At 45.3% G+C, this 21,417-nt stretch overlaps 1 pseudogene; it reads right to left on the reverse strand.

Moving 5' to 3' along the window:
• Nucleotides 1-15,249: 15,249 nt before the first annotated feature.
• Nucleotides 15,250-21,417, reverse strand: part of LOC132421323 (phosphoglycerate kinase 1-like) — a 30,133-nt pseudogene continuing 23,965 nt past the window's right edge.

Genomic DNA, 21,417 nt, shown 5'->3' on the forward strand with positions numbered 1-21,417 from the left:
GCTAAGTGAAAGAAGCCAGCCTGAGAAAACACACACTATAAGATTTCCATTTAAATGAAATGTTCAGAATCAACAAGTCTATAGAGATAGGAAGCAGATTAGTGGTTGCCTAGGTCTAGGGGGTTGGGGAAGATTAGAGGGGGTGATGGCTAAGGCGTGTGGGATTGCTTTTGGGGATGATGAAAATGTTGAGAATTAGAGAGTGGTGATAGCTGCACAGCCCTGTGAATATACTAAAAGCCACTGAATTGTACACTTTAAAGAGTGAATTGTACGGTAGATGAATTATATCTCAATAACGCTGTTAACACACACACACACACAAAGGTTCAGGGGTTGGTTATCAGCTGGCTTTGAGCGAGTACAAGGACCCAGCCTGGGAGGGACCCACCTCCACAGAAGGCAGGCGGCCACCTGCTTTACTGCTGCTGGAAAGTGTGACTCCGCCCACGCGGCCAACAAGGCACTGCTCACACCGCCTCCCTGCCGGCCCCTGCAGTCTTCTGGAGTGGATCGGTTCTGGGTTATGAACTATGCAACCTCTTGACCCTGGCTTCAGTAATACCATGAACGGAAACCCAAGAGGAACTTAAAGGAGATTCATTTTCACTTTCGCCCACCTGATTTCCCTCCAGGCTGACCGTTTCCTCTCAGACCTGTGCACGTCCTTGGAAAACAGCAAGACCAGATGCAGGCCCAGGTGCTAAACACTCAGCAGAGGAGAGAGTGGGGAGAGCCTGCAGGTCAGCCTCACCGCCATGGCAGCCTCCTTGCCCCCCTAGAAGGCGGGAAGAACCCAGCCCGGAGGCCGAAAGCAGGCTTCCCAGGCAGCGGGGTGAAGATAAGATTTCGTTTCCACATGGTCTGGGGATGGGGCTCCGTGTGACTGGTGGGACTGTTGAGCAATATCCAGCATGAAGTGATGGCCAAGGAACAGCGGGAGATTGGTACCAAAGTCTCCTTGCCTGACTCTGAAATTTTCTCCAGGCTGTTTAAGCTGCTGCTCTTGTCAGATGTGGACATCTGCCCGGCCCACACATCTCCAATTATCCCTCCGGCCACAGGATCCTTTGCCCATTTTGGCAAAGACACGGGCCTCAGGAGAAACATTTGGGCCCACGGAAATTGCAGAGGACCTGGGTCTGCGGACACGCCTCTGGGTCTGCTGTTAATAGGGAAAGCTCCACTGATGGAAGGGCGCCGTGGGTGGGCCACATTCCCACGAGGCCCTGAGCACTCACTCTCCTGGCCACCCACAGGCCTTACAGGCCCCTCCCTTCTTTCTCCCATTGCTCCCAATTCCTGGTTCCACTCAGAGGAAAAGAGGCCACAGCCCTTCTTAGCAGCTCCAAGAAAACAGGTCAATAAACAGAGAGAAGATAGACATCAAAAGAAAGAGTGCAACTTACAAAGCACATGTTTCCAGGGAGAAGAATCCAGAGAAAACATTAGATGCTTGTTTGGAGCCTTCACCCTAGATGCTAAAGGAGTGCCCTCTGTCACCCTGGGGGACCTGACACGCCATCCCCTCGTTGCTCTCGTTTCCAGTCCTGTGAACCCAGGAACCATCCTTCGTGCCGAGCAGCCAGGAGCTGGTCTCTCTGTACATCTTGCTGCCAACATCTGTCCTCTGTCCCCTCCATCTCACCTTCTTCCTACCCACGCGGCACCCAGACCCTGCAGCCAGGCAGGTGGGAGTTAGAATCCTTGCTGGGCAACCACGGGAAAGTCTCCTGACCACTGTACTTCCCATTTACGTCTGCATAATAGCACTCTCCTCCTGTAGCTGTGGTGAGCGATGATGAGAAAATGTGTGCACCCAGCCCAGAGCAAGTGCAGGAGATTTTTTTTTAATTCTCTTTTTTCTCTTCTCCTTCCCTCTTTTCTTTCCTTCCACAATCTTTCCTTCCTTTTCCTGAAGTTAAGTCTTCCAGGCTCAAACCTCCATCTCAGCTTCAGTGGTAAGCTGGGCGTGTCCCACTCCCAGATGGAACCCCAGTGAGGGATCTGATTCTCACTCAGTCCCCAGCTCTGCCCATCTCCGGAGCACACTGCACTGCTCTCTCAGGCCAGCCGCCACACAGGAAAGGGGTCCTGCCAGGATTTCCCCATCATCGCTGGCACACCCACAGTGTGACCTGCAGTAACTTCTGCATTAGATGACTCACCGTGTCAGGTAATAAAACGAGGGTCTCCCTTAGCTGCTGCCTTTCCAGAGCTTGAGCACCATCTTCCAGAGCAGGCAGGTTCCTGCGAGGGATGCAGCTCTAGTTTGCTTCCTTTCCGACTCATTTGGGCCGTCGGCTTATTTGGAAAACAGCACTGTGCACCTGTGAGCTGTCCTGTGACTGCTCTATGGACCCATTTTTGTCCCTGTGAAGAACCTGAGTAAGCAGGAAGGGGTTGGGGGAAGGGAGGGTCCTTTGGTCAATTGTAGAACTCCATAAAGAATCCATTCCCTCACTTTGGAGCCCACACATCACAGTGTACCAGCCAGGCCTTGTAACTACCTCCTGAGTAAGAAGCAGCGTCCTGGGGAGAGGGTGGCCATCCCTTCCCAGGTGCCTAGAGAAAGCCTTGGCTCTGGAAGGAAGTACTCATCAGGTAGGTTTTATGCATCAAGGCTGCTGCCTATCACCATGATGGCTCCTGACTACATGGCACTCTCTGGCCAGCTGGTGGGAGGCAGCGTGCCCTGCCTTCACCCCACTCCTGCAGTGAGTGATGGAGGTCACCAGTATTACTCTCCAGAGTACCAGAACCAATAGGATGGATGGATGGATGGATGGATGGATGGATGGAGAGAGAGACAGACAGATGATAGAGTAGGGGCGGAAAAAGAATTCTTTTCCTTCTACCCTTCAAAATTCTCAGCTGGGGTCCCTGTAACAAAACAGATTAACAAGAGAAAGACAGAAGTTTATTAACATGTATATCTCATGTATACACGGGAGACACCCAGAAACTCTCAAAGAAGTATCTTAGAATTCAGGCTTAAATACCATCTTCAGCTAAATCAAAGAGACAAGGGTGTGGCAAGGCCAATTATGGGGGAGATCAGGAAAAGTATGATAAAGAAAAGCAAAGTTTGTTATACAGATTTGAATCGATGTCTTCTCCATTGATGTCTCTGATAATTCAGTCATCCTTCTCTTTCAGGTACAGAGAAGGAAACATCCTTGTAAACTGAGATGTTTTCAAAATAAATGCAAATTTCCCTAACCGAAGAGTAACTTCTAGTCAGTTTTTTATAGCTTCTCCTGTGTTTACTATTCCTCGAAATAATCTCTATGCCAAGAGCATGTTTTGGGGTGGCCTAGTATGGTCTCCTACAAAAGGTAGATAGAAAGACATTTATTTATAAGGAATTAGCTCATGAGATTATGGAGGCTGACAAGTCCCAAGATCTGCAGGATGAGTCAGCAGTCTGGAGACTCAAGAGAGGTGATGGTATAATTCCAGTCCAAAGGCTGACAGCCTCAAGACCCAGGAAGAGCCAGTGCTTCAGTTCAAGTCTAAAGGCAGGAAAAAAAAAAAAATCAATATCCCAGTCTAAAGGCAGTCAGACAGGAAAGAATTTTCTCTTGCCTGGAGGAGGGTCAGCTATTCAGGCCTTCAACTGATTGGATAGGGTCCACCCACATTAGGGAGGGCAATCTGCTTTGCGCATTTACTGATTTAAATGTTAAGCTCACCCAAAATGCTTTCACAGAAACACCAAGAAGAATGTTTGGCCAGTATCTAGGTACCCTGTGGCCCAGTCAAGGTGACACATAAAATTAACCATCACCAGGAAAATTAACACCATTTTCCTGAGCTTCTAGAGCAGCTTTCCTGAAAATATGTGCTGCATGGAGTCCAGTCTTAAGAAATACTCCACCAAAAGAGAGAGAGAGGGAGAGGGAGAGAAAGAGAGAGAGAAACACCATATGGTCAAATATGTTTAGAAAATATAATACAATATATTTCTTCCTACCCTTGCCCCACTTCCTCTTGCGGAGTCTTACCGTGTAGTAACAGATAAAGAAAACTGAGAGGTCCTGTAATTAAGACAACCGTTTAAATGTGTTTGACCCAGTAGCTCCCAGAACAATGGAACACAGGTGTTTTGTTGCTGTTGTTTTTTAAGATTTTTTGATGTGGACCATTTTTAAAGTCTTTATTGAGTTGTTACAATACTGGTTCTATTTTATGTTTTGGTTTCTTGGCCCTGAGGCATGTGGGATCTTGGCTCCCTGACCAGGGGTCAAACTCTCACCCCCTTCATTGGAAGGTGAAGTCTTAACCACTGGACCACCAGGGAAGTCCCTGGGACACAGTTTAAGAAATGCTGCTTCAAGAATGGTTTTGAGACCTGGCTGGACATCCACATCACATGGGGAGCTTTGAAAATGCCAGTTCCCATTCTCTGACTGGAGGGGGACCTGGAAGTCCTCATTCCTAAACACTCCCTGGACTCTTCCGGGTCCTGCCTGTGGATTGGGCCAGGGGTGGGGGCAGGAGCTGCTCCATTTGGCAGTCATCCCATTCACTTAGATGTGTCCAGGGAAGGGGAGCCACTGCCAGTTAGCCAGAACTCCCTCTCTTCGGCCTGACTCCCTACTTTGGTGAGGGCAGCGTGAGGACTAATCCTTCCTGGAATCACCCCTATTTTCCCCCTAAAGCAATGTGAGAAGGCTCTACCTGTTTTAAGCCCCAGGGAGGCAGCAGGATTAAGGAGAATAATAAATTAAGGGGCTGGGTGAACATCCAAGGTGTTGTACACAGCGGTGGGTCTAAGGCCTGGCCTGGCCCTCTGGGTCCTGCCCAGCCCCCAAAGCCTCTTTCTGTCCTGGGTACAAAGTTGCATTTAGCTATCTCACATGCTAAATTGTTTCACTTCTCTGTGACTGCCATCACTGTTCCCTCTACTTTCTTACTTAATGCCCACCTTTCTTTACTTGGGTAACTCTTTCTCCAAAGAGAAAGAGAAATACCTGTAGCCCAGGTATTGTCTTCTAGAAGTTTTCTCACATACCAGGTTGGGCCCAGTGCTTCTATAATGCTGCACAAGATCCCATTTTAGCATTTAGCGTGTATGTGCTAAAATGATGTGTTTATTAGTCCATGCCTTCCCAGACCCTAACCCTCCTCACTCTACTTTAAAATTGAGGGGGAGTGTGTGTGAAAAATCCGAGGTTCCATTTCATGAACATTTTGGCTAAAAACTGGTGTTCTTAATCTAAACTATCCCTAATTCCTAAGTAGCACTTGCTGAGTACCTACAAAGTCATGATTTCCAAACAAACAACTCACTCTTCTCCTCTTTGTGAAGGGTTAGAACACTTCCACTAGGCCTTCAACTCTTTAAAGTCAGACGATACGATTTAAACGTCTTTGAATCCCCAGAGCCTATATATTATAGGCTTTCAATAAATGGTGGAAGTTAACTGAACTGTTGATAACCTGTTAGGACACAGATTTCATTTATGTGATTCATTATCTTCATGATTTCATACCCCGAAAGCTAAGCCAATGATTTTTCTTCTTTGCCAGACTTCTATGTTACGGACTCAGAGATTTCTAACTCTTCACCAGGGGGAAGAGAGGACAGCAAGCTATCAGGAAATCATGAATTTGTAAGGACTCAGCAAGTTCCTGGAAGGAATTAGGGACAGGTGGGGCAATTGGGATTAAGAAATGACACTAGTTTATAGCCAAAATCTTCGTGAAATAAGACCTCATATTTTGCCAAAATAAGTAAATGAATGAAAAAATTTTTAATTTAAAAAAGAAGATAAAAGATAAATAGGCATCTGGAAACATTTGGTGTGCCAAAAATTATAATTCTTGAAGGCTTACCACCAACATTTCAAATCTAGGGTTCAGAATCCTGATTTTAAGAATTCCGGTTATAGAGTTCTGGCAACAATTCTCAGAACTAAATTTGGTATCAATCAGCTCTACCTCTTTCTACCTCCAACAGGATGTGGTGAAATTCTGCTTAATTTGTATTCATAGCCAAGATGCCTTTTAGAATATTTTTGCTGGGAGAGAGGGAGGTGGAGAGGAGATGCTGGATGCTTCTAACATCACCAAATGATGGTCAGAAACTCTTTGGGTATGAAAACATTGGGGGATTGTATTAGAATGTTTTTGGCTCTCACACAACAAGGAGAATTTCTTATTTTACATTACAAAAAGCCCTGCAATAGGATGGCCCCCAAGTTAGTGACATCATCAAGAACCCAGCTTCTCTCCACGTTTTTGCTTTACCATCCTTAGTGCAAATCCACTGGCTTATCCTTAGGTTATCAACTTGTGGTTATAAAATGGCAGCCACTGCTAGAAGTATCACTTAAAAACACAAAAATGTCACATAAAAGAAATATCCCTGTCTCTCTTTTAAGGAGCTAATCTTCTCAAATCCCTTCAGCAGACTCCTCTCATTTCATTTTGGTTGGAATTGTATCACATGTTCAGGCTTAAACTATCCCTAGTAAGAGGAACAGGGTCATTCGAAGTGGCTTAACTTCATCAAGACCCAGCCTCTGGAAGCAGGGGATGGTCCCAGCCTCCCTGGAAGCACGGGATGGTCCCAGCCTCCCTGGAAGCACAAGTGCCTCACTAAGGAGGGGATACCGAATGGAACTGGGGTTCAGTTAGGAGGGAGGGTGGGTACCATGCCCATGGGGGGACCTAACAGTTCCCACTACAGACATCTAGCCACATGCCTGAGAAAGTGCAGCAGGTTTAAAGACCCTGGTAGGGTGGAAGGTGATGGGCAAGTCAATAAACTCAGGGCAGGATGTTTTTTCAGGGATGCTGCTGCCTGGTCCTCATTCTCCACACAGATATGGGGAGCTCTGTTCTAGGAGACTGGAGGGAAAACAGACAAGGTCAAACCTAGTGGATGCCCTTTCAGTACATGCTTGCATATGTAACATAATGTTATATTTTTATCTGTATAAATATCTTAAAGTATGGACCTAAAAGATGTATTTTGTAACATAATGTTATATTTTTTATCTGTATAAATATCTTAAAGTATGGACCTAAATGATGTATGTATTTTACCTGTGTAAGTATCTTGAAAGTATGGAGTTAAAAAGATGGAGGGGGTAGAATTCTGAAGTCAAGCAATCGGGTGTTCTCCAGCTGTGCTGTATACTTTCCTGTGTTCCCTGGGAATGGCCTTCTACAAACTCTGACTCATTAGATGACTATGTTTCAGATGACTGTACCAATTCTTAGTTGAGAACATATGGTCCCTGTACCTATGAGGAAGCCAAGAGCTTTCAGGTGAAGTTTCCACATCATCATAAACTGTCTACAGGTGAAAAGACATGTTTGCCTTTCTGCGTCCCACCTAGTCCTGCTGCCGCCGATGTCTGGAGGACTGTTATTTCGTGAAGTCTAGACTTGTTATCCCAGCCCAGGCACACACCTGCTCACCTGTGACTCAACCACCAGAGAGCCACCCGACGGCCTCTTGGCCTCCCACTCCAGCCTGCTCTTTGAGAGTCACTTACAGCCCCCTTTTGCCCATTCTTGTCCCTTCTATCACCCTGAAGTTGGACTTATCAACTTTTACGTTACAATTTTTAGAGTGGGTTTCTATAACATTTAGGTACAGGTAATTTTCCAGAAACGCAAGTTATTAAGACAGATGAGTGATCTCGCCAGCCCAATTGCCAGTCCTTTCATGAGTAAAGGCAACATTTTCTCAACCAAGGGGCCATCAGCTGGGCTTAAGAGGGCAGCAAGCCAACTCTACCTTGAAAGGGTCAAAAATGAAACATCTTAGCTGCATGTTGCTAAGGGGGACATTATTGTTCATTGGAGACCTCCTGATGTCATTTGTTAAATAAATGAATGGGTCCACCAGTAGCAGGTGGCCTGTCTGTCTACTGGTAGCATGTGGCCTGCTGGGTTAAAGGTCTGCTTATAGCCGGCTACCCTTCCTTCAAGGCACTAACAGGGCCTCTCCCTCTACAAAAAGGTCCTATTCTTCCAGGGAGGCAGTACCATTTAGAAGTCAAGGGCTCTATGCTAGAGTTCCTGCATTCAAATCCTGGTTCTGCCACTTACCTGCTGTGGGATCTTAGGGGAGTTGTTTCATGTCTCTGTGAACGTGTCCTCATCTGCAGGATGGTACAATAAGGGTGTCTACTTCATATGCGTGTTGTGACTGTGACATGTAAAGTAATTGGTACATAGCAAGTGTTCAATAAATGTCAGCTATTATTATTTTTTTAAATGTTTATGCCCTTTAACCCAGAAATCCTGCTTCTAGGAATTCATTCTAAGAAAGTAATCATGGATTTATACAAAAAAACTACCCTTCAGCAATTTCTTATAATAGCAAAATCTAGGTACGGCCCAAGTATCCAAGGACAGGGAATTGGTTGACTAAATTATACTATGCCTATAAAATGAAACATTATTCAATAATTAAATACCAGTGTATCTCTGGATATGACATGGAATGATGCTCATGAAATATGATTAATATGTGATAAAAACAAAAATATAAAATAATATATAGTAATATATATATAATAAATATATAATAATAGTAGATACATAGTAGATACAGTGTATAAAGTGTTTATAAAAACAATGAGCATATTTTGTATGCCAGGAAAAGGGTATACCAAGATGTCAATAGTAGTTAGGATTTTAACCTATTTTTTCTTATCTACACTTTCAGTTTTTCTATAATTACAAGTAATGCATAGAAAATTCAAAGAATTCCAAACCATCTTGTATTATTCCTGTCCTGACCTTGGTTGACTGACCTGAACCTGGGTCCCTGCTCAGCAAAGTAGAGTGAGGCTGTAAGAGTAGGTCCCTGGTCAAGGGCAGCTCACCTGTGGGTGGGTCCAGTGACCCACGAGGTGTGAGGGCCTCTGTCCAACAGGGGGACAGTGAACATCAGGCAGAGCAGCCCTCGTGGGATCTGGACAAGAGAGTGGGGAATGGGGTGGGCAGCCTGGCAGGTGAGGAGAACAAACCAGGGCCTCCGAGATGGGCCAGAGGCTCTGTAGGAGGGGGAAACCATGGGAGAAAAGGAAAGGAGGGGGTTCCCAACGCTGCCCTTGGCTCCTGAGGGCTTTCTGCTTCTTGGACCTATTTTAGTCCACAGGTGTCCTTAAAATCAACCCCAATTTCTGAGAGTATGTTTTTTTAATTATTAATTTTATTTATTTATTTTTTGGCTGTGTTGGGTCTTCGTTGCTGCGCATAGGCTTTCTCTAGTAGCGGCGAGCGGGGGCTACTCCTAGTTGCAGTGCTCAGGCTTCTCATAGCGGTGGCTTCTCTTGTTGTGGCTCGCGGGCTGTAGGTGCGCGGGCTCAGTAGTTGCGGCGCACGGGCTTAGTTGCTCCATGTCATGTGGGATCTTCCCGGACCAGGGCTCGAACCCGTGTCCCCTGCATTGGTAGGCAGATTCCCTGCGCCACCAGGGAAGTCCCCTGAGAGTTTTTTTTGAGCGAGTCTCTGTCTCACGGCAAAACTACCTTGAACGGCCAGTGCTCCCAGCACTGTCTTCCCAAACGGATCATGCGTTTCTTTAGAGTAAGCAGCTTGTTCTCCACACTGTGCTCACGTAGCTCAAGACTGGGCAGAGTTTAGTTTCTCATTTAATGCTTCCTTTATTCGTTTCTACGCTCAACAAATATGTAATGTGTATTTATGATGTGCTAGGTATGCTTCTGAGCACTGAGGATACAACAATAAACAAAATAGACCCAAAAATCCCTGCCCCATGGATTGGCAAAATATAATAAATAAAATATATAGTATGTTAGTTCATGACAAGTGCTAATGAGAAAGATAAAAGAAGAGAGGGAGGACCAGGGTGGAGGGATGGTAGGCAGAAGGAGTTGCAACTGTAAATAACACCGTCAGAGAAGAGAGAAACATAGGAACAGGGTCCTAAAGGAAATGAGGCATGTCATGTAATTATTTGGGGGAAAAGCATTCCAGTCAGAAAGAACAGCAGGTGTAAATGCCCTGAGGCAGAGAGAGCCTGGTGTGTTTGAGAAAGAGCAATCACACCAATGTGGCTGGAGCAGAGCAAGAAATGGGGACAGCAAGGCTGCCCATGGGAAACGGGCCCATGCCTAAAACATGATGAGATCGGAGGACATGGGAGGTGCAAGAAATGCAGAGGTTGTTTCTGGGAGGGACGTGTTGAGGGGAAGCCTTGACCTCCAACCTAAGACCAGAAAGTGAAGTCTGAGCCCTTGCTTTGGGTCCTATCTTTAGGTAGGAGAGGAGGTCAGCAAGGTAAGGGAGGGGCCAGCTTGCATGGCTGGATCACGGAGGGCGTGGAAGGACTGTGGCTTCTACTCTTAGTAACGTGGGGAGACACGGGAAGCTTTTGAGCAGAGTAGAGGCATATGTGACTTGGGTTGTAACAGATGATCCAGGCTGCTGCGTGGAAAATGGCCTGCAGGAAGGCCAGGAAGCGGGCTTTTGTGGCAACACCGGGGAGAGATGATGGGAGTGCAGATGAGGGTGGTAGTAACAGCCATGGTGAGAAGAGACAAGACCACATTCCAGATGTGATTTGAAGTTGGAACACTGCAGCAGACATGATATCCTAGAGAAAGACCGCCCAAACCGAAGGCTCTGGCTCCAGTTCCAGGTTTAGGTTGGAGGTCAACATGTCCCTCCCAGGAACAGCCACTAACTGTTCTTGCACAACATGACTCATTTTGGTTTTAGACAATAGGGCGTTTTCACGGGTCTCTGCTTGGATGAATCTTCTTTCTTAAACGACTCCCAACTTTCCTCCCTTCTGACTGTTCACCACCAATTGTCCAAAATAATTGGAAGAACCACATTGTCCTTTCTGAGATCTTATCAAGTCTTTGGCAAGTTCAGATGAAATAGCAAAATTCTCCTTTAAAATTAATCTACACATTTTCTTTGAAAATGAAAAACAGATTTCCCGTAGCCTTGGAAGGGAGCAGGACAGGGAGACAGTAAGGTATGCTCAGGGCCAGTGTTCCTGGAGTAAAGTTGCCCTTGGGTTGAAAGTTGAGAAGACCCTCGGGGGAGTGATTAAGATACCTTCTGTGTCCTGAATCACTGCCGAAAAACATCAAACAGCGCCCTGTGGCCTCCAAGACTTAACATGCTTCCAAATATAGCTAATAAGTTACTGGGAAGAATCTTAGCCCCTTGATAAACATCTCACTGAGACTGAACAACATAACTGCTGTGAAATTAATAACCAGCCCTCCTCCCTCAACTTCATCCCCCACCAACTGAACACTGTTCATCAGAGAGAGACCAGACAGTTTTGAAACATATATTGACCCTGTCTTTCTGGCTATGACCCAAGCATTCTAAGGATGAATTAATAACAGGGAGAAAATTATGCTCAATCATGCCAGGAATAGGGCTGTTGAGTTTCTGAGTCAACCAGAACTAGAGCTAATGTCTGCCGATGTGTGTGGTTTAATTGCTCAAGGTCACTTTCAAGGACCTGTACCAGAGGCTGACCAGCTTTGTTGGAATTACTGGAATTTTTTCAGGCTCTGTCATGTCGGCCTACTTCATGTAGGAGTCATATGAAATGCCAGTGGTCCGACAGCCTAAACTCCAAGTAACATATTTTCTACCCTGCCTGTGTTCACTAGTTTTCCCTAAAGTGCGTTGACTTTGGGGTCAAACGATCTGGTTTTGAATTTAAACTTTACCATTTCTAGCTGTGTGGCCTTTAACAAGAGGCTTAATTAACATCATTCAACACATATTTATTGAACACCTACTGTGTTCCAGGCACTGTAAACACTGATGAGTATACACTTCTTTGAGCCTTGGTTTTCTCATATGCAGATGCCACTTCATCCCCTCCTTTGAGAATAAGCTTAGTAGAGAGCAGGGTTAGTGAGAAGATTAAGTGAGACGTTAGTGAGAGGATTAAGTGAGATGTTTGCTAAGCAAACAGCACAGAGTAAGTACACAGTGAATGATATTCATTATTGTAATTTTAAGAAAGCATTCAGATCTTACAAGGGGGTAAGGAACATTTTCTCAACTGGCAGATAAGAAAACCTGGTCCTCTTTGAGAAGGTAATCAGAAGTCCGCTCCAGAACTTCACGCTCTTTTGAAATAGTCTTTCACTGGTCCGTGCCTATGTTTCCACGATGACTAATTTTATGTCAGCTTGATTGGGCCACGCGGTGCCCAGATATTTGGTCAGACATTATTTTCGGTGTTTCCGTGAGGGTATAAACCAAGTAAAGCAGATTGCCCTCTTTCATGCTTGTGGGCCCATCCTATCAGTTGAAGCTCTGAATAGAACAAGAAGGCCGATCCTCTTCTGAGTAGGAGAGAGACCTCTCCTGCCTGAATGCTTTCAGAATAGGACACCAGTTTTTTTTCCTGCCTTCAGACATGAACTGAAACATCGGCTCTTGCAGGGTCTTGAGCCTGCCAGCCTTTGGACACAAACTACACCATCAGCTCTCCTGGTTCTCAGGCTTTTGGACTTGGACTGAAACTAAACCCCCAGCTCTCCCGGGCTTCCAGCTTGCAGACTCATCCAGCAGATCAAGGGACTTGCCAGCCTCATAGTTGCAAGGCTGTAAGAGCTTATTAATTCATGTATGGCGTGGCATAGAACACGGAAACAATAAGAAGTTACGACCCCCATTAACTAAATTTGCCTTTAAATTTTTTTCCAGTTTACCATTTTCAAGATATAGCCTTAGCTTTTAAAAAACTCATCTCTTGGGCTTCCCTGGTGGCACAGTGGTTGAGAATCCACCTGCCAATGCGGGGGACACGTGTTCAAGCCCTGGTCCGGGAAGATCCCACATGCCACGGAGCAACTAAGCCCGTGCACCACAACTACTGAGCCTGCGCTCTAGAGCCCACGAGCCACAACTACTGAAGCCCGCGCACCTACAGCCCATGCTCCCACAACGAGAAGCCACGGCAATGAGAAGCCCGCGTACCGCAATGCAGAGTAGCCTCCGCTCGCTGCAACTAGAGAAAGCCCGCGCACAGCAGCAAAGACCCAACACAGCCAAAAATAAATGAATAAAATATACTTATTTTTAAAAATCTCTTTGTTTTCAGAAAGTGGATAAAAATACCTTACTATTCTAGATTAAATAAAGCTCTCCACAGCTAAGCATGTTATCAGGGAACTGCATTCCCTTTGTTTCAACCTCTTTAAACATACCCACCTTTAACAAACGTGTGGATTAAGCATTGCACATGGCATAACGTTTCAGCATATTTTAGCTATGAATTGCCCAACACCTTACCAGGAAAGTAAATAGCACTGGGATTAAAAAACTTTAAGCCATCTGGATAAGCAGAACTTTCATTGTACAGGATCGTTTTGCTCACACAGCATGGCTTATACATCATGTACGATTCTGGGGTCTGTACAGTGAGCCCTGGCTTCAGTTTCCTGGTGTCAAGGACACAGTCCCCCTTGCATGGCCCAGGTTCATCACCAGTGGGAAGAAGAACACTGTGTTGTTTTTCTTCTCTTCAATAACACCTAGACCCCCATCCCACGGGACGTGTAGAAGCTGTGTCTCAGCTCAAAGCAAGGGACAGTGATGTCTCCCACACACCTGCTGAAAACTCATCTGGATCAACGTGAGGGGAGGCCCTCCTCAACCTTCCCAAGGACTCCCTCCACCTCCCCTCCAACCCCATGGTCAGTCCCTCATCCCAGTCTGCCTTCAGGGGTTCCCAACCTGGGCCAGTCCTGGAAGAAGGATTGCTTTTCACTGGAGGAACATCGAGAAGGCTAGCTGAGGCCCAGATGGCCCTGACCCAAGGGAACACACAGTACCCAGAGTCATCTTTCGATGACCTTTCCTCAGGGAGCAGGCGGGATGTGAAAAGTCCCCCAATCCTTCCTCTTTGGCTCTACGATGTGTTAATCTTATTATTTCCAGATATTTTTCCTAATAATAGTTGTTTGATCTAATGTAAGAGTGAGTCTGTGTTCCCTGAACACACAGTAGACAAGGGGAAATAATCTAGAAAAGAGTAAGAAAACAGAATCGTTGGAATTAAATACATTTTTTGCCTGGATGATTCTCACAGTTGATAATCACCATGATGGCATACATATTGGAGAGGAACAAATAAAACTATCCTTATTTTCAGACGACATATGGCCTATGCAGAAAATCCCAAAGAATCTTTTTTAAAAAGCCCAAAACAAAAATGAAGCAAACAAACAAAACCCATCTAGCACTAATAGCTTAGCTAGGTCGCAGGATACAAGGTCAACATTCAAAAATCAATAGTATCTCTATATACTGTCCATGACCATGTGGAAGCCAAAATTAAAAACATAATACCGTTTATACCATCCCTGTAAACAAAATATATAGGCATAATTATAACAAAAGATGTACAGGACTTGTTTGCTGAAGACAACAAAACACTGATGAAAGAAATTAAGGAAGATGTAAATAAATGGAAAAACATACCGTGTTCACAGCTTCGAAGACTCAACCCAGTAAAGATGTCAATTCTCCCTAAATTGATCTATAGGTTTAACACAATTTCTATCAAAACCCCAGCAAAATTTGTGTAGGTTTTGACACGATTATTATAAATATATGTGGAAAGGCAAAGGAATTAGAATAGCTGAAACAATTTTAGAAAAGAAGAATAAAGAGGAAGGAATCACTCCACCCAATTTTAAGATTTACTATGTAACTACAGTAATCAAGACAATGTGTATTATGGAGGAATAAATACCCAGACCAATAAAACAAAATAGATAAGCCAGAGATAAATCCACACTAGTACAGCCAACTGTTTTTTTTTTCCCAGTGAATATTTTTATTATTTATTTAATAGATCACCAACTTCATCTCCCTTCCTACCAACAACTGGCATTTCATTTTGTTTCCATGCTGAGTGGTGAAACAATGACAAAGCTAATCAGAATAAGCTACTTCATAAAGAGAACTGAGCTAACACAGCTCACTTTCTTTTAACAGGCATAATATAAATACACGCCTCTAGAATGCACAATGGTTTGGTCTCTAAGGAATTCAAATGCGAACTTGAAGAATGTAGGCAAATCCAGGGTGCGGTAAAGGTGAGCTGAGATGCCGTACAACTGTTTAAGGGTTCCTGGCCCTATATCTCTTGGCCACTAGCCAAATCTTGACATGGGGGAAGATATTAGCTAATGCCAAGTGGAGATGCAGGAAGCACTAAGTTGACTTAGGGGCTATGCACAGGAACCAAAAGGCAGGAAAGTACTAAACATTGCCGAGAGCATCCACCACCCCAGGAAGGACTTCACCCTCCAGGAGCTCTAAGCTGGCCCCACCTCCGGTGCTCACATGACTGACTTTATCCTCCGTGTTCCATCTGGCACAGAAGTAGCAGTGTCTCCCCCACCTATGATGGTGATGCAGCCCCTGGAAGTGGCTTTCACCACCTCATCCATGAGGGCTTTGGTTCCTCGGGCAAAAGCTTCCCATTCAAACACGCCCACAGGTCCATTCCACACGGTCTGCTGAGCCCGAGCGACAGCCTCAGCATACTCTTTGCTGCTCTCAGGACCGCAGTCCAAGCCCATCCGGCCAGCAGGTATGCCAGAGGGCACAGTGGCTTGGCCAGTCTTGGCATTCTCATCAAACTTATCAGCAGTGACAAAGTCAACAGGCAAGGTAATCTGCACACCATTCTTCTCAGCTTTGGATATCAGGTCTTTGATGATCTTGGATCCCTCTTCGTCAAACAGAGAAGTGCCGATCTCCATGTTGTTGAGCACATTAAGGAAGGTAAGGGCCATTCCACCACCAATAATCATCTCACTGACTTTGTCCAGCATATTATTGGTCAGCTGGATCTTGTCTGCAACTTTAGCTCCGTCCCACTTTAGATGGCCAGGAAGGGTCGCTCTGGGCTCTCCAAGGCCTGGGCAAAGCAGTCCAGCTCCTCCTTCATCAAAATACCTCCAGCCTTCTCTGGCAGATTTACTCCCACCATGGAGCTGTGGGCTCGGTGAGCAGTGCCAAAAGCATCATTGACATAGACGTCCTCTAGCTTGGAAAGAGAAGCTTGGAAGGCTTCTATTTGGGCTGGCTCAGCTTTAACCGTGTTCCCAGAAGATCTTTTCCCTTCCCTTCTTCCTCCACATGAAAGCAAAGGTTCTCCATCAGGATGACAGACCCAGCAGCTGTGTCCACACAAGCTTTCTCCACTTCTGGGCCCACGCAGTCCTTCAAGAACAAAACATCCTTGCCCAGCAGAGATTTGAGTTTACAGCAACTGGTTGCCAGGAGTACTTGTCAGCCACGGGGACACCATCAGGCAGGCCCAGGTCAGCCAACTGATTTTTGAAAAAGAAGCAAAAGATACGCAATGGAGAAAGGATAGTTTTTTTTAAAACAGAAAACGCTGGAACAATTCAATATTTATAGGCAAAAAAAAAAAAGAACTTTGAAACAAACCTCACACCTTATACAAAATTAACTGAAAAATGACCATAGATTTAAATGTAAAATTATAAAACTTTTAGAAGAAAACATAGAAAACCTTCAAACCTAGAGAAAAATGAAGAGTTCTTAAACGTGACACTACAAGCACAGTCCACAAAAGAAAAAATTAAGTTGTACTTCATCAAAATTAAAATCGTTTTTTCTGTGAAAGACCCTGTAAAGAGGCTGAAAAGACATGCTATAGACAAGTAGAAAATATTTGCAAACCGCACATGTGGCCAAGGGCTCATGTCTAGAGCACCAAGAACTTTCAAAACTCAACACTAGCCAGGGGTTGGGGGCGGGGGCTGGTGACTATGAAGGTGTGGCACCAGGGGTATATTTGTGGTGACAGAACTCTTCTGTATCTTGACTGTGATGGTTGTTATGTGGGTTTACACATGTGAAATGATTTTGTAACTCACATGTAAAACAAAGGAAATCCCAACAAGATCTGTGCCTTTCACTAATGTCAGTTTCCTGGCTGTGGTATTGTCCTGTAGTTATGTAAGTATTACCACTGGGGGAAATTGGGTGACGGTACACACAACCTCTCTGTACTATTTTTTGCAACGTTCTTCGAGTCTATAATTATTTTCAAATAAAAAGTCTTTAAAAATGGTTGCCTGGATGGTCCTCACTGGTTGATAATCCTCAGGATAACTGTGACTTTCCTCTCCCACTGTAGACAGAAGATCTTCACAGGGACGGACTGAGGCTTCTATCTCTTTGTGACTTCCAATATGCTGACCACAGATGCGTTCAATATGTTTCTAAATGACAGCTGTCCTTGACCGCCTTTGGTTCCCTCCTCCTACTGGGATGTCTGCCCCCATGCCTTTACTTACAACTGCCTGAGGTTTCCATCAGCCACGCCCTGATGAGCCCCACTTGTTCCAGATTCTTCAGATCCCGCCAGTGACAGCGGGCTAGTCCAAATGAATAGTCCATTCTGTACTATTCTACACCTTCCAAGGGAGGGAAGTTCTTTGAGGTGGGACCTCCTTCTGTCATGTGCACCCCTATATCTCCATCCCCTAGAATGGTGCCCAGAATAGCAGGGACTCGGAAAATATTTATGGACTGAGGGACTGACTATCCATTAAACAAATACAAAAATGAACAGAGCAGAAACAATCTTGCATGCCAAATTAAGGAGCAGGTCTACAGGTCTCTCCCCAGGAAGGAGGCAGCAACCTCCTTTACAGGCATGTGTCTTATTCAAGGCCACCTAACACACATTCAAGGGCCACCTTGTCTGCAGCAATTGCTCCCTCAGGATTCCTATAAATACTGCAAAGAAGGGGCACTGTGCAGCGCCCTCTGTTGAATTCTGTTCAAAAGCATCTACTGAGCCACACTGCCTGCAACGGGGATTCAGAGGTGAGCAAAGCCTGCTTCCTGCCCTGAAGAAGTTCCTGGTACAGTTGGGCGAGACAGACAGGCAAACAGATCATTCCAATAGGTGAGCCCAGGGTGCTAGGACAGTGAGCAGAGTGGAATCCCAATCTAGCCCAGGGGTGACAGGGAAGGTTCCCCAAGGCATAAGACAGATGGGGATATGGGCAGATAATCACCCCTGAGAGCACAGTCTCTGTCAGGCTCTGGGCTAAACACCTCGGTGAGCCCTCTACTACACCAAAAGGAAAGTTTATTCTTTCTACTCACCTGAATCTGGAGAACAAGTAGCATCAGGCAGCTAAGAGGAAGGGAAAGGGTGCTCCCAGGCCAAGACAGCATCATGAGAAAAGGCAGGGAGGTGTGCTCCACCATCCGGTGGGGCCCGCCAGCACAAATCGCTTGTATCACTGGGGACAACTTGACTGTGATTAAGGAGGGAAAGGAACCAGAAGTAGTTGACAGGAGCCAGACCCTGGAAAGCTTCGTTTGCTGCTCCCACGAATGCCAATGGCCTTCAGACTGGGCTCTGTGGAAGCCTGGCAATCGCGGGGCTAGGCCACGGTTGCTGCAAATGTTTGGTTCAAATTTCATTCAAATGTTTTTAGGAGAATGTTGTAGCAGATGCTGTTGTTGCCCTGCCCATACCTCGTGCTCCTTACCATTTCAGGGCACACCTGCACATTCTAAAGGGCCAGCTCTTGCATTTCTTTGACTGAGAGTTTTCTCTGACCACCAGGGTCCACTGTGCCCGGCCGCATGGCTGGTTGCCCACACCGCACAGCCCTCAAACAATGCAGTTGGTTATAAATTACCAGCTTCATTTCCCCACAGGAGAAATAATACTGGGCCACGTGCCCTATGCTGGCTCCCAGAGTTCCCTGGTGGCATTACGCTCTGTTTGTTCATGGTGGAATTTACTCGATGATCTTCCCTTTATTGGCTGCCTTCCGTCCCCATTCTCATACCCCCAGCCCCTGCAGGAGTCCTGGGAGCTCTTCCCAGATACATAGCTTCATTTAAATCCTTGTGTCAAGGTCTGTTTCTAGGGTAGCCCAAATTAAGACACACTCCCACACACACACAGAATGTCTCTGGTAGGATTAAAAGAAACTGGTAACAGTGAAGAAAAATACTGGGGAGAACAATACTGGTTGAGGATGAGGTGGAGGGAGATTTATTTGTCACTAAATATCCTTCTTTTACCTTTTGGCTTTTGGACTCTGTCCATGGATTTTTCTTTTTTAAAAAAAAAGCTACCCAAAATATGTACTTTAAATCATTAAAAAATCAACTGTAATTTTATATCAACATAGTCACAAGTGCTTTATATCAAATGCTAACATATCAGAGACCACAAATGCGCTAATTCATGTCGCTGGGCAAATGCTCTTTGATACCGTAAGAATTGATCTTTTCTTCTGATTTGGTTCATGATTTTGAATATTTAATAAAGGTGTCACTGATTAGAAAGACTGTAGCTCTTTACGGGTGATTTCTTAAAATCCAGGTCTGTGTATGCCCTCTTGCATCAATTTGTACAGATACATGACCATGGTAAACTGAATAACCAAATGCAGGCTGACAAAACCTAGGTGATCACATTCACTCCCTACTGTGTAATGGTTAGCTGTGCAGTCAGGATAATACTGCATGAGCACCTATCTTAAATTTGAGCTACTTCTGATGTGAATTTCGCATTTAACATAAGCAATGAAAGCAGTTAGATATTGTTCATGATTCAATATTAGGCTCAACATTTTCTCCTACTCTGCATTCAAGATCTTGGATTTGTTTAATTAAGAGCATCCTGAGATGGCAAGGCAAGTTGTGTAAAAATAAAACAGAAAAATGTTGCTAGTTTTATTACTTATATCTTGAGCCAAACTTGTTGGGAGCCAAGAAGTTTTCGCCATTAGAAGATGGCCGACACCCTGCTTCTCTTCCTGATTTATGAGATAGAAGTTCGCGCCTAAAATGAAAGCCCGCGCACGCAGCACCAATGATGATTAGCCAAGTACTTCCCTCATTCTGAATCCCGCCCCCCTTTCTCTGCAGTGTATAAATACAGCTACCGCAGCAATAAAAGTTTGAGGCTTGATCAGGATTCTGTCTTGCCTCCATTCTTTCGCGTCTCCTGCCCTTCCCCCTTTTTTCAACCCCCACAGGTTCCTCCTCGGACTCACAAGGATTTGTCCTGCTGGTCGGGACTCCCGGGGACGCCCGGGGCCGTACACAATTGGCGCCCAACGTGGGGCTCGAGGAACGGATCCTGACGGAGGTAGCACGCTTACGAACGCCTGGCCAGGCACCCACTGAGCCGCCGCGAGACTTACTCGAAAGTGCAGCTTGATTAGGTCCCCGGAGGACTGGCCGCCCTTCGGCAGTCGTGACCTGAGGATAAGGTAAGCGGAGCTATAAATATGGGACAGGAATTGAGTTCCCATGAACTCTTTCTTCAGGGGATCGAGGATTCCCTCAAGATGCGGAAGATTAAGGCTAGAAAAAAAAGATTTGCGTGAATTTTTTATGTTCTTGTCTGATGTTTGCCCATGGTTCCCACAGGAAGGGACAATAGATAAAAAATGCTGGAATCGTGTAGGAAATTGTTTAAATGATTATTATCAAACCTTTGGGCCTTCTAAAGTGCCTGTGACTGCATTTTCGTATTGGAATTTAATTAGGGAGATTCTCATGGGTCATTTTTTTGACCCCGATGTCCAAAAGGTTGTAGAGACCGGGGAAACAATTCTTAAAGCAGCCTCTCGTCTCCATTCAGCTTGTCCATCCGTTACCATTGATATGGGTTCAAATGAAGAGTTCCCAAAAATTCCAGAAACCGGTCATCATTATCCCACAGATGATAAAGTTATCCCAAAGATTTATCCTTCCCTTACTGCTATTAAGGGTGATCCCAATGATGACCAGCTTTCCCCCCAAGATCAGGAAACTCTCGATGAGCAGGCTGCTCGTTACCATCGCAATGATGATCCCTGGGGATTCCCCCTTTTGAAGCCTCCACCATCTTATAATACTCCTCATCAGATGCCTGCCTTTAGCGCCCCTGCTCCCATTGCCCCCCTGATTGATCCCCTTCGACAGGCTAAGATGGCCTTAACCCAGGAAATTTCCTCTTTGAGAGATGTTTTACAACAAAAACGGGAACGCTTGGATCTCCTAAAGGAGCTTAAGGCCCTTGAGGTGGAGCTTACTTCTTTTAATGTCTCGAACGGTCCCAATAAACCCCCGCTTCGACAAAAACCAGGATCCATTAAGTTAGCCTTCCCTGTTACTCGCAGTCAAAATTTACCCACTCAAGGTGAAATTCAAGCTGAAGATAGTGAGGAAGGGGAAGAGGGAGAAGAATCTCCTGAACCTGATGAGGGACCAGATATTCATAATTCTTCTGGGGGCGGCCCTTTTGAACATAAATATCGCCGCCTCAATTTAAAACATATAAAAGATTTAAAATCTGCTGTCAATAATTATGGGCCCACAGCCCCTTATACATTGGCAATCTTGGAGGGATTAAGCGGTCGCTGG

This window comes from Delphinus delphis, chromosome 1 (genome assembly GCF_949987515.2).
Source record: "Delphinus delphis chromosome 1, mDelDel1.2, whole genome shotgun sequence".
Classification (NCBI taxonomy): domain Eukaryota; kingdom Metazoa; phylum Chordata; class Mammalia; order Artiodactyla; family Delphinidae; genus Delphinus; species Delphinus delphis.